Consider the following 12313-nt stretch of genomic DNA (forward strand, 5'->3'; position numbering starts at 1 on the left):
CAAATTTTATTTGTCACATACACATGGTTAGCAGATGTTAATGCGAGTGTAGCGAAATGCTTGTGCTTCTAGTTCCGACAATGCAGTAATAACCAACAAGTAATCTAGCTAACAATTCCAAAACTACTACCTTATAGACACAAGTGTAAGGGGATAAAGAATATGTACATAAAGATATATGAATGAGTGATGGTACAGAGCAGCATAGGCAAGATACAGTAGACGGTATTGAGTGCAGTATATACATATGAGATGAGTATGTAAACAAAGTGGCATAGTTAAAGTGGCTAGTGATACATGTATTACATAAAGATGCAGTAGATGATATAGAGTACAGTATATACATATACATATGAGATGAATAATGTAGGGTATGTAAACATTATATTAGGTAGCATTGTTTAAAGTGGCTAGTGATATATTTTACATCATTTCCCATCAATTCCCATTATTAAAGTGGCTGGAGTTGAGTCAGTGTGTTGGCAGCAGCCACTCAATGTTAGTGGTGGCTGTTTAACAGTCTGATGGCCTTGAGATAGAAGCTGTTTTTCAGTCTCTCAGTCCCAGCTTTGATGCACCTGTACTGACCTCGCGTTCTGGATGATAGCGGGGTGAACAGACAGTGGCTCGGGTGGTTGTTGTCCTTGATGATCTTTATGGCCTTCCTGTGACATCGGGTGGTGTAGGTGTCCTGGAGGGCAGGTAGTTTGCCCCCGGTGATGCGTTGTGCAGACTTCACTACCCTCTGGAGAGCCTTACGGTTGTGGGCGGAGCAGTTGCCGTACCAGGCGGTGATACAGCCCGACAGGATGCTCTCGATTGTGCATCTGTAGAAGTTTGTGAGTGCTTTTGGTGACAAGCCGAATTTCTTCAGCCTCCTGAGGTTGAAGAGGCGCTGCTGTGCCTACTTCACGATGCTGTCTGTGTGGGTGGACCAATTCAATACCTCTGTTGCTGCTGAGTTGGAGGGACCTAAAATGCACGAGGCAATCAGGACAGGTGGTGAAATTGAGGCCCTTGCTCAAATTGTCTCGTGCAGTAGTTTAAACCACCTCCAGTTCTCAGCAGTGGCCTCTCTTAAAATGTAACTTTGTAACTTACAGTAATAATCTTAGTTGGGTTCAATATTTTATTAATTGAAACAATAATATTGGAAAACAAAAGCAATGAGTTAGCAGATTATAAAACAACAATGACATTACAATTACACCAAGGTTTCCATGACCCATCCAATGTTTATTACCTTGTACTTATTCTTTAAATTCTCCCACTTGTGAGCCTTCCCTCCAGCACCATCCTCTGAAAAATTGTCCTATAAATAATAACAAAGCATTTGCACATATTAATGAATCATACATATTAACAAACAGACAGCACAAATATGACATTTTAGGGAACTTTGAGGCAGGGAAGCGAATCCGGGTCAATTGGCTTAAAAGGCAAACACCCTCCGCATCGCACCAATTGGTGAAAATTGTAATGTGGCTCACGGCTACCATCCCACTTCAGACACCAATGTAGCAAATGACAGGGCAGGGCAGGGAAGCGAAACCGGGCCGCTGGTGTGAAAGGCACACACCCTTTTCCTTATACACCATATTGTTACCAATATAATACATTTACTATAACGCACTGCTAATCCATTACTTATTAGTTATTGTGTTAAAAGTTTAATTTGAAGTTATTAGTATTGACTCCCATCCCACTGTTCCACTAACTCCCAGCCCAGCTTCACAGCTTTCCCTGTGAACAACTCCTCATTTGCTGCTCGAAGGTTAATGCGGGTTTTGGTCTCCTCTCCTGACCATGTTGTACACAGAACACAATACAATTAACCTTGGGTGTTAATTTGACAGTACCAATCTATCTAATTATAATATGATTATATGTCTACTTAAATTAGCTATATAATTATTCATATATACATCTGGTCTCTCTATGATAGCTAGTAAATGAAATAGCTAGCTAGCTGACGTTAGCCTGCGTAGCTGGATCATCTGAAGGAAAATTGGTTATTTCTACATTTTCCAAAAGTTAACCAAACAAAAACATCATATTACTTTTATGAGATGTGTTTGTGCACTCGTGCATTAGTACCACAATTTCCAACTTATTTACATTCGTTTTTACTCACACTTGTATGTTGATTTCTTAATGTCGGTATTAAGTTTTGGCTGACTTTTCTTAGCGGATGTACAATCATTGCAAATTGAATTACTGGCCGTTTCAGCCCCCGGAGTGAACAGAATAGTACACTCGCCCTCTCGATCAAAAACGAGGGCTTTGCGCTGCCAATCTCCCTTGTTTGGTTAATGGTTTGGACAAGCAGCAAAGATGGCCACGGGGATTCCCCCAAGGGGATAAGGCAAGGGTAAGTGGAGGAGGGTGTGTCTTTTACATGTTTGGACCGCAGCCAAGGTGTGTGTGTGTAACTTTCCCTCTCCCCTGGACCAGCGGGTTCACAGTGAAACAAAATGGTTGACACAAGAAGCTATAAAGACATGCCCACAGAGGTAGAGGCATTTAGCCAATCTGGAAGGACATTACAAACCGTCTGACGTGGGGACTATTTAAAGGTCGTGGGGACTATTTGAAGATGGACTGTGAGAGAGTATATCCGAACATGTACAGTATGATAGGCTGTACAGCTTGTACTGGACAGAGTATAACGTGGAGGAGGAGGACAGGATAGATTCCAACAAGCTGAATAGTCTGGACAGTAAGAAAGGCTGGGGCAGCAGTCCCTACTCCCTGTACTGCTGCACTACAAAACCACACACATGTGTGGGGACAAATGAGCAAACATCTCTTGCCAGATTCCCTCTGCGAAGCCAAGACGAAGCTCCTATGACTAACCAGCTAGCATGGGCCATGGGCCTGATGAGTTGACATAATGGCAGGGGAGCAGAGCAGCAGGGAAGACCTGTGTGGACTGGACTGGTTTGGCCTGTTTGTTTGTGTACTCTGCTGTGGCACTGTGGTGGTCAGGGCTTTCTGTGTGTGGTCATGATGGTGTCTGGCTCATGGAGGAGAGAGGAAGAGGTGCGGGGGCTGACATGACCTGATGCCCGGTCTGGAGGACTCAGTGTAGGAAGAAAGGCGGAGGCAGGAGCCAGGACAGACACAAGAGCCCAGGGAGACACGTGCTAGGGCTGACTCCTGCACTCGCCTGATCCCGCTTTTTCCTGGCGACCGACCCTGGCCACCACAGCAACACATGTTATAGGATATAAGTGAGTTCTTTTAATAAATGTTGGGGTATTTCTTTATTTTTTCTCAAGATTGCAAACCACTGTTTCTCATTACAGAAAACACAAAAATGTTGCTGTTAGATGGATACTACCAGAATGTCCTGCCCTCATCTATATTTCAGTTACTAGACCTTGCAGTAGTTTTTCATCCGTTCTGAAGATGACAGGTTAATTGTTATGATTGAAAAAATAAGACATTTGGTTGACAGCTCATTCAGATATATTCCTCGCAACTTTGGACACTTTTGCGTAGTGACTGACACCCAGTGATATGATGCCCTAATTCCCTGTGGCTGTATCTAATACGAAATGTAGTTTTGTAAACCTGAATTTATTTACAGTAAGTATAACACCTGAGTTGACCGATTGGAGTAAAAATCCCCCAACAGATCAATTTCAATCTAACTAAACAGTACAGCACATGCAATTCATCCATCTTCTCATGGGTTTTCTACAGTCGTCCAATAGATGGCAGACATATACAACACAACACACTGTCTACATTTCAGTCCTTTAGCAGACACTCTTATCCAGAGCAACTTACAGCAGTGAGTGCATACGTTTGTCATACTTGTCAATCAAACCCACTACCCTGGCGTTGCAAGCGCCATGCTCTACCAACTGAGCCACACTGGACCCCAGTCTTCTGCTTTCACCAGGAATGAACTGTTTTACCATGCTGGTAAACCAACTCAATACAAATGGAGCTAATTCCTTCTATAGGCCTTTATGGAGCCCGGCCGTGGCACTCCCAATATCGCTTCTCATATGATCAATGAAATGCTTTGTGGTTTTGAGTTATAGACAGTTAATCAATTAGCCACTGGGATCCACCTTGACCCCAAAGAACAACATAAAATACCCGTGTTGTGACCCTCCATAACTTACTGCTCCTGACTTAACCATCCTACAACCAGCCTTGAACTCACCCTGATGCCAGAGTACACACTGGATCAATCACATCGGGGAGTAGGGAGTTGTGCCGGACTCATGAGAAATCAGAGCACAGTCTCTCTGTTGTTGTAGCTCCTGAAAAGAATATCGCTGCTCCTTATTTTGTGAGGAGAGACGCACAGTGATGTTCGCGGGGCTTAACTAGACGCACATCATATGGAGGGAGGGATGGATGGAAGATGGTCTGTGTGGTTCATAGTGTTGTGAGCAAGCCTAACATAGATAGTGACATCAGGTTGTAAAGTGGCTCTTTTCATATGGGATGATGGAGTGAGAGGATGGATGGCTTTAGCATGACTTTATTTATTACGGATGCAGATTTATTCTGCTTTTATTGCCCGCGGTGACATTTAAAACAAATGTGTTCTTCATAAGAATAAAAGCACACTGTTTATTGAAGAAAGTAACCATATGCCAAATGACATACTGGCTGTGAGGTTTGTAAATAGCCAATAATGGGAAATGCCACTTCAAAAGGGCTGTCTGTTGAAAATTATAAAAATTCCTCCAAAGCCTTTTTTTTCTCTGTAGCCTGGGTTCTTAAAATGTAAAAGGCCTATTCGTATGTATGTGTGTGTGTGTGTGTGTGTGTGTGTGTGTGTGTGTGTGTGTGTGTGTGTGTGTGTGTGTGTGTGTGTGTGTGGGGTTGTATCAACAGCATTCATGAAAGCAGCATAGAGGCCCATTCCAAGGTTGACAGTCAAATAAAGGTCACATTGTAAACTTTTAAAATTATGAATTTAAATGAAATCGACTATACATTATGTAAATATTCATCTTTGGTTCAATTCATCTGTGATACAGAAAACATTTACAGTTTCACAACTGCAGAGTTATCACCAAGGATACTGTGAGTTGCTGGATAACAAGGCGTCATCTTACAAGACTGCTGAGTCAAAGGTCAAGGTTCAATATATTGAATAGGTTTTGATCAACTGTAATCTTTGGACAGGAAAATAAAGCATTAGCCCCACTACAGCAGAGAGCAATGTAAGTATTTGCACTTTGTCCATTGAGGAATCCTATGAGAATAGTGCTTGTAAACCCTGACGCTATGGCGACACCCTGCCATGCCTCTGCTAAGACTCCCCTGACATCACTGACCTCTTGATCCTAAAAGTTTAAGTTTTCCGTGTAGTGAAAACAACTGGAGAGTTTGCTATGTCTGTCAATGTGTTGTTTTGTCTGAGGCTGCATACACACACCCTACTGTCCTCCCACTGCGGACCCACTGTACTCTCTAACATGTCCTCATGCCTCAGAAGGTCCGCCATGTAGGGATAGGGCTGGCGTCGTCAACCTTTGACCCTGGAACACTTGGGCTGTGTCTGAAATGATACCCTATCCTGTATACTATATAGTTCACTAATTCTGGTCAGGACCTGTGGGGCTCGGATAAAAAAATGGTGCCATTTTCATCACACTCTGGGAGTCACCATGCAGGTCCTATTTTGGCATCTGGTTACAAGGAAACCATTACACACTGTATGTTTTGATAACTGGCCTCAGGCGTGTCATTGTCTTGAACTACAATTTACAGCACCTGCCCACAGCGCCTGACACTGGCAATCAGCACTTTAAACTGACGGACTGGAATCACACCCAGTAATTCTTTACCGAATCACTCACCAGACCTATGGCTGCGGTAATAATAACCTACACTTGAACTGACGAGGTAGTACGATAAGAGGGAAGACTTCATTTCAGCCACGCTTCAAACATATCCACACACACTCTGTTTATACCCATGGAAGTTAACAGGGGTGTCATTTCAGCTAAAGCTAGGGGATGGCAGAATGAAGGACCTGTTTTGTATACAGAGAGAGGACGATGACGGGTGACGGTCACCGGTGGACACACTGTGCTTCACACCAAGGTTTTGGTTGTGAGAAAAGACAGTGTCGTGATTTGATGATTTTTATTACATATACATTTCTCACATCTATCAAGATTTTGTAATGTTGTGATTTACTGTTGTGAGTTCTCTCTAATAGAGGGGTTACAAAAAGCAAGGTTATCTTTATTATTGTCAACATAGGCTTAATGACGCAGGATCCCACTGCATAGGAGAGGCAATCTATCCACGGTAGGGCTGTTACACACACACACACACACATCATAAGCAGCAATTTCTAACAATCTAATATCTTATATCCAGCAAAGTAATATGAACAAATCCATTATATCTACTCTCTTAGAAAATCTACAACCTAAAAGGGTTCTTCTGTTGTCCCCATAGTAGAACCCTTTGAATAAGCATTTTTGGTTCCAGGTAGAACCCTTTTGGTTCCTGGCAGAACCCTTTTGGGTTCAATGTAGAACCCTTTACGCAGAGGGTTCTACCTGGAGCCAAAAAAGGGTTGTCCTATGGGGACAGCTGAAGAACCCTTTTGGAACCCTTTTTTTCTAAGAGTGTAAGGGTATATCCTAAGGCGAAGTTTCTGATCATAACAACACATCTGTATGCTATTGTTCCAAACCACTGTCTCAGTATACACCCTAATAGATCCTCATTTTCTGAATCAACTCTCAAAGGGTTACTCTATAGTTCACATGCATCAACAGTATTATCCCTAGGGGAAGGGTTTTAGGGCGTCAGAAACTAAATATTTAGCATTAATGACAGTCAGAGTTCCCATCGCTCCATCTTTTCTTTTGCAATTGTTAGATCTTTGACTGCTTAACATTTAGTTTCACTCTGTGCATCAGAATGTCTTTATTAAGCTCCTCGGCAACCACACAGAGACAGAGGATGAGGTCGTCTCTGATATTAATGAATGCAGGGTCTTTGAAGTTGGCAAATAGGCATGAGGAATTTCTGCACAAAAGCTGAAAACAAAAACATGGCCCACTATTGCTGCATAATTATTAATGCGCCACATTTGCTTTTGAAAAGCATGCCTGTCTGTTCTTTGTTCATAATGGGAGCAAGGGAAATCCATCAATATGTTTTTGTTTTGGTATCAGTTTGCACAAAGTGAGCGTGGTTAATGGTTAACCTTTACAGTCAAAAGGTGGCCGCCGGCCAGGGAACGGTGCAGTCCATGCCACTCCATCACCCAAACGTTGGCTGCCATCCGTCGGTCCATCTGGGGATTCTAACCCCCCTGTTGATTTAGGGACTCTAATAGCTCAGCCTCACCCCGATCCCCCTACACACCACCTTTCAACAAAGGAACAAAGTTTCCTACCTCAAGTGTGCAGTGGCCTCCATTGCCGGTTCATGATGAAATATATGTCACAGTGTTCTGAGCTGAGCTGTTTGTTCGTTGTGAGAACAAAGGGAAGGAAATGGCTCTTATAATCTTTAGTAGCATTGAAGTGGGGAGCATGAATGCTGCTGCCAGTGTGATTGAATGTACTGATCCTTTTTTGCTCTATCCTTTTCAGGCCACATAAACAAAACACTTTATCTCTTTCAACAATGTAATAGTATGTTTTAGAGAGACGACAATGAATTGTGTGGAATACCTGTCGACGTCAATCTGACCATCAAAATAGCTAACATTATGGCCTAAGCTTGTAAACTTGGTGAAACCTGGGAAGTCCTCAGACATTATAACCACCAGACTACTAGTATGTTAGAACACTACCCAGAGGCCAGGGCTTGGTTTGTAGCGGGCTGAGGGATGTCTAGTCTAAACTAGGATAGTTGATAGGGGTGAAGGGTTGTGGGTAGCAAGGATTTATTGGACTCTGTGGGACCCAATGAACCATCATCTCCTGAGATCCCCATCCATACTGGGTGAACTCTGGGCCCCAATTCACAGTCACACTGGGGGAAACTCTGGGCCCCATCCACAGTCACACTGGGGGAAACTCTGGGCCCCCACCCACAGTCAAACTAGGGGGAACTCTGGGCCCCTATCCACAGTCACACTGGGGGGAACCCTGAGCCCCTATCCACAGTCACACTGGGGGCAACGCTGGGCCGGGCCCCCCACCCAACTTGTCTTTCCTTTGTTGTGGTCACTGGGACAAACGTTTACCAGCAGTGCTGGAGAATGGAAACCGCTCGCTCAGTTCCCCCGCTGCAGTAAACGATTAAACAGGAGATCCTATTACCACGACGTTACCACGGCGAGCCCGGAACTTCAAGGCGGACTTGGATCCTTTCTTTCACCCCTGGCTGAATTAAGCACAACAGTCCGAAACCAACTGACTTTATTTTCTTACTTATAGCCTATATCCATTACGCCCAGGGAAATTCCTCAAGCCACTGTGGTTCTTTAAGCTACTAGGCCTAGATCATGATGAAGTTACTTCCTGAAGTTGTTTCCCTTGTTTATTCCTTTTCATAATGAATGCACTTTCCCATCTACTCCTGGTTCATTTGAATAAATTTGGGATTACAGGTTGGGTTCTACAGGGGCCTTACTTTCAAAGTCACCAGAAACTCCTCCTTGGGTGTCTACAACTCAGACAGCGGCAGACAAACACAACAACCATGATGAACTGGGTAAACAACATCCCCCCCAAAACCCAAGTGATTTCTGTTTCAGTCTTGTGGGTTCCAACCCCAGACCCAGTCTGTGAGACGCAGCGACAGAGATGAAGGGTCGTGGTCGCTCCAGACACAGATTTGTTTTCCACAGCAGACCCACTCCCTGGCCTCCTGGCTGAGCCTGGCTTGGATGCACCACCTAACGACCCACCGGAGACATCTGCCATCTCCATTTAAAAGGCATGTTTGTGCTCCACATTTGTTTGTGCTCACAGATGTGTTTTTTTTTTATAAAACTCAGACTTTTTGGTATTTCTCAAATGCCTGTGTGATGACATTGTACATAGCTTTTTTCATCTCGTGTCTGGTTTCTCGTGGAAAATGCAGTCTGCACAAACTACTGTACCCGTTTTGTGTCTGTCTGTGGGGACAAAATTAAGAATAGAATGAGTCTCATTGATGTTTTCTACACCACAATTAAAAGCAGACTCGCTGTGCGTCGCAGGGTTGGAGAACGCACAAGATGAAACAACCAGTACCTTGCCCTCTCCTCCTCTCCTCTGAGACAATGACTAGAGGCAGATCCCCTGCCAAACTCTCCTGGGTTTCAGACTAGAAAACAGCAAAATCATCCATAACATTGAGTGCTTTATTATTTCACATTTTTCATTGTAGCAATACAACTAGTAATAAAAGTTTATAAGACATATTTAACATTGGTGAAAGACATTAATCGAGTATCTATTTAAGGGTTATCTAACAAACTTGTCATATCCTAGCAATTGCTATGTCGTAAATAATGTGCAATGGTGTTATTACATACGACTACACTAGCAACATTACTGTTCTAACAAGGACATGGAAACAGGTACAAACTTTAAATTAAAATGTTGATGTATTGTAGTGTGTCTATATACTCCTCAAAATATGATTTCTGAACTTGAGAAGGTGTTATTACATATCTGTGTACGTTGTGTATTTGGCCACTGGTTTCCATTGGACAACTGCACTGTCCTGGGAGCACCAAAGGACCACACACAGCACCAGGCACGTTCTGACCAGTGCACTGAGTGTGGGAAGACACAGGTCACATGATATTGGTTTGCTCATACAGCTTTATATAGCCACTGGTTTGGTTATACAGCTTGATATGGCCACTGGTTTGGATACACAGCTTAATATGGCCACAGGTTTGGTTATACAGCATTATATGGCAACTGGTTTGGTTATACAGCTTTATTTAAATTGTTCTATTTAACCAGGCAAGTCAGTTATGAACAAATTCTTATTTTACAATGACAGCCTAGGAACAGTTAACTGCCTTGTTCAGGGGCAGAACGGCAGATTTTTACCTTGTCAGCTCGGGGATTCGATCTAGCAACCTTACGGTTACAGGTCCAAGGCTAACCACTAGGCTACCTGCCGCCCATATGTGGTCTGGTTATACAGCTTTATATAGCCAGTGGTCTGGTTATACAGCTTTATATAGCCAGTGGTCTGGTTATACAGTTTTATATAGCCAGTGGTCTGGTTATACAGCTTTATATAGCCAGTGGTCTGGTTATACACCTTTATATATCCAGTGGTCTGGTTATACAGCTGTATATAGCCAGTGGTCTGGTTATACAGCTGTATATAGCCAGTGGTCTGGTTATACAGTTTTATATATCCAGTGGTCTGGCTATACAGCTTTATATAGCCAGTGGTCTGGTTATACAGCTTTATATAGCCAGTGGTCTGGTTATACAGTTTTATATAGCCAGTGGTCTGGTTATACAGCTTTATATAGCCAGTGGTCTGGTTATACACCTTTATATATCCAGTGGTCTGGTTATACAGCTGTATATAGCCAGTGGTCTGGTTATACAGCTGTATATAGCCAGTGGTCTGGTTATACAGTTTTATATATCCAGTGGTCTGGCTATACAGCTTTATATAGCCAGTGGTCTGGTTATACAGTTTTATATATCCAGTGGTCTGGTTATACAGCTGTATATAGCCAGTGGTCTGGTTATACAGTTTTATATAGCCAGTGGTCTGGTTATACAGTTTTATATAGCCAGTGGTCTGGCTATACAGCTTTATATAGCCAGTGGTCTGGTTATACAGTTTTATATAGCCAGTGGTCTGGTTATACAGCTGTATATAGCCAGTGGTCACTCCGGTTGTGTCTTCCTGACAATACAGACAGTTCAGCCAGCGGTACCGTGGCTACATGTTCCAGATCCTGTAGCTCATAATAACCTATGGAGGTCTTACAGTAAGGTGTTCTTACAGCCATGTTTTACAAGACAGAAATCACAGCATCTGCAACCTTTCCACTGGTCAACCATAGATCTCAGCTTGGGGAACATTGGTAATTTTATAGCAGAAGTAGGTAGTAGATTTAACAAAACCCATAATTTGAAAAAGTGCATATTGGCAATCATGACTGGTTTACCAATAGATCTACTAGTGGATGATTTCAGCACTCTATGGATGTATTTTCAATTGAACTGTGTGTGGTACTAGTAATTGCAGGAGAGGGAGAGGAGAACTGGTCTAAGACACCTTGTGAATTTTTAGAAATCAATGCTTTTGGTTGGCCAGGTTTTAAGTGGCCATTGTGGTTTCTACAGCTTAGTCTCAGGATGTGCCATTCGTCTGGAGGCCGGCAGATGAGGCAATAGCAGCACAACTCCAAGAGCTATGTCACCCAGCCTTCACCCAGCCCACCCACCATCAGCACTCACTCAGAACTACAATGATAGATTTCTCCTATAAGACCAGCTAGGAGCAGTGAGGGTCTTCATTGTGTAACTGTAATGGCTTAAACATGATTCCAGCAACGTTGTGGCTTTTCGTTGGTTCCCCTCAACCCAGACGTGGATGTAAGATGTAAGAACTCTCGTCTTGCCCTTTGATAATTAGCTGTCTACTTTCCCGGATTTTGAATGAGTTGTGGCACCATGATGCTCGGGGGACAAGTGCCATGACATTTTGTGGAATTTACTGAGCAATACCCGCCCCTATGACAAAAGAAAGAGGATTAAGTGTATTGTGTTTGAGACATTTGAAGTCAGAGCCTCACTCAACGTTATGTGTCAACGAAATGCAGTTATCTTACATTGTCGTCAGAAGTACCAGACCGTGGTTCTTCTGTGGTGCTTACAACTGTGACCAAAACAAGACAATCTTGACAATGGATACATACATACAATCCACATACAGTAAGCACAGCTCATAATCACATACGGCACAAATACAGGGCCTGATACTGTACTGGAGGCTAACCGTCGGCTGAGAAGTTAATGGCCAAACTGTTACAGTACAGCCTCAAGTTGTCACTGGATCAAACAAGTCTTAACCAGAAGGCATGCACCACTGGTGAGGTCTGTCTTCTGAAAACGGTCTGATCTGGGCATCGGCTTTCAATTTAGCATGCTGTAAGTTTTTCCTTTAGAGGATCTAAACTTCCAACATTTGTCCATAAACATGGTTGTCTTATATGGGGTTATAATTGTGTTTTTTAATACTGAATCATACAATCACCATATGCTGGGGCTGGGTGCTGTGCCTGCCACAACTGGTGAGGAGACTCTGTGAGAGGTAAACATGCAGAGGGCTGCTGCTCTGGCAGGAATTTCACTCTCTGCATCCCAAATGGTACCCTGTTCATTTGATG

At 43.1% G+C, this 12313-nt stretch overlaps 1 long non-coding RNA gene across 1 annotated transcript; it reads right to left on the reverse strand.

Moving 5' to 3' along the window:
* Window positions 1–832: 832 nt before the first annotated feature.
* LOC112260344 lies at window positions 833–2325 on the reverse strand. The gene is made up of 3 exons (XR_002955029.2): window positions 2135–2325; window positions 1244–1312; window positions 833–972 (listed from the first exon to the last, which is right to left on the reverse strand). It is a non-coding gene; the product is annotated as an uncharacterized LOC112260344 (long non-coding RNA).
* Window positions 2326–12313: the final 9988 nt, after the last annotated feature.

Source organism: Oncorhynchus tshawytscha, linkage group LG01 (assembly GCF_018296145.1).
Source record: "Oncorhynchus tshawytscha isolate Ot180627B linkage group LG01, Otsh_v2.0, whole genome shotgun sequence".
NCBI lineage: Eukaryota > Metazoa > Chordata > Actinopteri > Salmoniformes > Salmonidae > Oncorhynchus > Oncorhynchus tshawytscha.